The sequence below is a fragment of the Grammomys surdaster genome, unplaced genomic scaffold (assembly GCF_004785775.1).
Source record: "Grammomys surdaster isolate TR1022 unplaced genomic scaffold, NIH_TR_1.0 62, whole genome shotgun sequence".
NCBI classification, from domain to species: domain Eukaryota; kingdom Metazoa; phylum Chordata; class Mammalia; order Rodentia; family Muridae; genus Grammomys; species Grammomys surdaster.
Genome location: NW_021604564.1, coordinates 26,012,883 through 26,017,753, shown reverse-complemented (window position 1 = coordinate 26,017,753; position 4,871 = coordinate 26,012,883). Strand labels below are relative to the sequence as shown.

General features: G+C 39.4%; 1 non-coding gene across 1 annotated transcript; it reads right to left on the bottom strand.

The window, feature by feature from the left end:
* Positions 1 to 3,923: 3,923 nt before the first annotated feature.
* LOC114619277 lies at positions 3,924 to 4,042 on the bottom strand. The gene has a single exon (XR_003711100.1). It is a non-coding gene; the product is annotated as a 5S ribosomal RNA (ribosomal RNA).
* Positions 4,043 to 4,871: the final 829 nt, after the last annotated feature.

Below are 4,871 nucleotides of genomic sequence, written 5' to 3'. Positions count from 1 at the left end.
AGAGACTAGGAGACTGAATGGTACAACATTTGCTTGATCATTGCAGTCACCCCTGTGGCAGAGATCCTCTGCTCATTCCCCTCCTCTGGGCACACTTGGCCTTTGTCGTTTCTGTTTTAAAGTATGTTGGATGCAGATGGAGAAGAAATTCTGAGATAGTCATGTGGCACCAGGGCAAGAAAGCAAATTAACTGCCTCCTTGAGGCTGTCTATTTGCAATTGACTTGTCTACATTTGCTCAAAGTTTCCCAATATTTTCTGATAGGTTCTAGAGAAACCAGAAGCTGCTACCTCATGATGACTAATTCTGATTGTCAGCTTGATAAGCCTGAGTCATGCCTCAGGCTTTAGTTAGCCATCCCTTGTTGTGTTTATAACTTGGTTTCAAAGAGAAGAAAAGGCCGACTGTGAACCTTGGTGACATTCTAAAGCCTGGAGACCCAGACTGAATTAAAGGAACTGAATAAAACCATGTAGACATCAGTGTTCCTTCTCTGCCTTCTATTCTGTTAGGATGTGAATACACAGATGGTGGACACTCCTGTTGCCAAAGAATGACTTCCACCATGCCTCTCCAATGGAAAGGACCTCCTCAGATTGATTCTGTCTTCTCTTAGGTTGCTTCTTGTCAGATATTTGATCACCATTGAGACTGGTATACAGCCACATAAGAAGAAACTTGACGTCAAGAATGGAGAGCACAACCCAGATGTTCTTTCTGAATGAAAACCTGGTCATAGCACTCCAAACATCATTCATCCACATCTGTCTCAAATATGTTTGTTAACAAAGGCAGGGAATGTAATGTTCTCCTCTGCAGAAATCAGCTCCTATCATCTGGGGGAAGTCTGTTGTTAAGGTTTGAATATATGGTGATCTGCCCAGGGTCATGGATTGGAATCTTGGTTGTCAGCCAAGGAGTTTTTGCAAAGTAATTGCAATCTAATGGTTCAGAGGTGATCAAGACACATGCTTTGATGGACCTATACAAAGATATGCCTATACAAAGATAAGGCCATGAAGTGTTAAAAAAATAGGAGATGGCCTTGTTATGGAAGTACAAAGTTACATCTTGGCTGTCTAATTATGAGCTCTTTCTCTCTGTCTTTCTGTTTCTTTCTCTCTCTCTCTCTCTCTCTCTCTCTCTCTCTCTCTCTCTCTCTCTCCCCTGCTGAATGAAAACACACAATATTCTACCTAGGGCACTACCTTATTATGAACTTGGTTTGGAAAGTATATTCAGATAGGCACTGTAGTCATAGAGCTGTTAGAAAGAACAAGAACCACAGGAATCCTCAAGGTCCTCAAGATCTGCCTTTGACAATTCCACTACATTCAGCCAAACTCACAAAAATCCATAGTATGTGTGATTTAAACATACTTTAAATCTTGCAGTGATTTACTGAGAGATATTGCTCAGTGGCTTTGAACAGTTGTAATTTTTTACATTTGTACTATATTATATAATATATGACTATTTGTTCATTCACAACTTGAATTCCTTCATATAAGAAGGACAAGTAGTAATTTTTTATTTTAAAAGTAGAGCAGAAGCTGAAGGAAAGGCCATCCAGGGACTGGCCCACCTAGGAATCCATCCCATCTGCTGACACCAAACCCAGGCACTACTGCTGATGCCAAGAAGTGCTTACTGACAGGAGCCCCATATAGCTGTCCTCTGAGAGGCTCTACCAGAGCCAGGCCAATACAAATGCTGATGTACACAGCCAAACATTGGACTGAGTGATGGAACCTCAATGGAAAAGTTAGGGCAAGGACTGTAGGAGCTGAAGGGGTTTTGCAACCTCATAGAAAGAACAACAGTTTCAACCAGCCAGACCCCACAAATCTCCCAGGGACTAAACCACCAACCAAATTGTACACAGGGGGTATCCGTGGCTCCAGCTGGACATGTAGCAGCTTTATTTGGTATTGCTGGGAGGGGAGCCCCTTGGTCATGTGGAGATTTGATGACCCAAGATAGGGGATCTTTAGGGCACTGGGGTAGGCGTGGGTCAGCAGGAGGAGCACCCTCATAGAGGCAGAGGGAGGGAGGAGGGGATAGGGGTCTTGTGGAGGGGAAACTGGAAAGGGGTTATGTAAATAAATAAAATATCCAATAAAAATAAAAAAAGTAGAAATCAGACAATACGATTAAGAAATATAAAGGAAACAAATTTCAAATTCAACAAATGCCTATATATCCTCCCATCACTTAATCACTTTCTCTGTCAAGTTACATTTGTATAGTCTGCAAGTGGGGTACTGGAGAGAGGGCACAGCAGTTAAGATTGGGCACATCTCAGAGTAGACATTTCCAGTTTGGTTCTCTGAACCCACATAGGGAAGCTCACAAATGATTATGACTTTAGCTCCAGGAGATCTGAAACCCTCTTCTGACCTCTGCAGGTGCCTGCACTCACATATACACAGCCACACAGGCACACATAAGTATTCAGAACTATTAATAAAATAATATGCATATTTCTTTAAAGAGCATGAAGCTATTTGTTTTAAACAGCTACATTGTGTAGTATTTTAATAATAAGGACTGTAATGCTTTGTTTTGCTCCTTACTGTTATGTTCTTTGAGAAAATGCATTTTATATTTCTATTCAACCTTATGGGCGGTGTCATTGTTAAGAAAAAATCAAATGCAATCTGCTTGAAGTCCTGACATCTTTTAGATGCTAGGATTTGTAGTTGTTGTTGTCATATTTGGAAAGCTGATTCTGACATTTTAGCACTAGGAAAAAAAATGTTGATAAATCTGTTCTACTTGTCACCTTACCAAACCTAAGAAAGGTAGGGAAGGGAACAGCTGGTAGATATTTCTAATCTAAACTGTCAGACAGAATGAGCATGACAAGAAATCTGTTGATGCTGATGTTGTGCTCTGACCTCCAAGCGGGACAGCTCTGGCAGGAAATCACTCCTGGGACCATTCTCAGGTAGAACTGTTGGAGAGTGCCCACATCTAACTCCCTCAGGACTGGAAGGACTTCTCTCTAGAAGATAGTCATTTCTCCATATGAAACTCCTGTTTCTTATGAATGCTTTGAAAATCCTTTAATACGCTGCTCAAACCAATGGAAGGAGTGACATGTCTTCATTGTACTTTCTGTTTAAGTTAACAATCTCCCACCTCTTGCTATATTCATATGTTGAACTTCACAAAGGAATATATAATATTTTGACAACAAAACTTGGAATAGAACTCTCTGGGTGTTTAAATAAATCCAAATTCTATTTACTCTTTGGAATTGGCACACCTTATAAGGGAGAAGGAACAAAAACTTAATTTAAAACTTTTTTTTCTAAGATCAGACACATGGAAAATATTTTTCATATTTGCCCTGGTGAATTTCTTGTGTTCTTTTGCTCTTCTAAAGTTAGCTCTTTCTGATCAAATGATGTATGCTCTCATCATAGGGTATTCAATTATTAAGTTTAACACTTAAATGAGTTTTTAAATTTTCTTCAAGTATCCTAAAGCCATTATCTCGATTAATTGATGTATGATCTCTTCATAATGTGTTGATTTGTTCTTTTTCACAGAGAAACACATGAACACAGGAAGCCTCTCAAGGGTAGCCTTCTCAAAGTATTTTAGGATATTATATCCTCCCTATATAAAGTGCTGATTTGCTTAACACTGTTTGCATCGGAGAGCATACAAAGCAATTTGAAAAAGATGCAAATATACTGTTGTCGTTGTTTTTTAAACATTACGGGGGAGAAAAAAACTTGTCCTAGTTACACATACTGTCCGTTTTATTTTTGAAGGAAAAAGATAACCACACAGACCCCTATAAAAATATGCAGTGAATAATGGATAATTAAAAACTCTCATGAGACAATAAGTGAGGAGAAAAACTATTTATAGTCCATTGTCATGTGAATCATTGGATTTTTTTTTTTTAAGCCTACAGCACCTGGTATTCCCAGTCTGTCTCCCATCCAAGTACTAACCAGGCCCGACCCTGCTTAGCTTCTGAGATCAGACGAGATCGAGCACATTCAGGGTGGTATGGCTGTAGACAAGATTTTTTTTGATAAAACAGAAGGAGCCATCAAAATAGCTAATGGCTATAAGCAGTTATGAAGAGATTCCCCAAGATACGTCTCACTCTCAAATTTGGTCTTCTCCAAACAAGGAACAGATCAAGTTTTATTGCCTAAGGAGGTATATGAGACGGCAGATTTTAAGCTTTTACATCTAGATATTTTTCTTGAATGTTCTTTTCTTAGCTTCTATAGGCTTTTATGATCACGGTGGATAGCCTTTCTCAGTTCCAGACACTGTGTAGACCTACCCAGTCATGTCCAGTCCTCAGCTGTTTAAAGAGCTGGAACACGATAGGTCTGCAATAAAAAGTGGCAGATACTCACTATTTTCTACAGCACAGATTTGTTCCAATGTTGATCTTTAAGGAAACCCTGAAGACAGATAGAAAAAAAGAAAGAAAGAAATGTTTTTAACTTAATTTCTTCTTTCAAAACATGTTCTTAAGAAGCTGCAACCCTACCCTTCTCCTCAAATGTCTTCAATAACAGGGATTACATTTTGTCAAGAATTGAATACAAAAACAGATAACATGAGTGTATTTGCTGTGGTTTTGTGTTTTTCTACAGATGAACTGTCAAAAAAAAAAAGTCACTACAGCAGTGAAATGGCTCAGGAGGTGAAAAGGTTCTCAACACCAAACAGGGCAACCTGGGTTTGGTCCCTGGAACCCACAGAGTAGAAAGGGCACTAATTGTTCATGCTGTAGTGTGAACTCTGCAGTATTTTATGGCACTTGAATGCAACACACAAACACACACACACATATACACACACATGGTCAGAGGAGAGTGAGGGGGAGAGA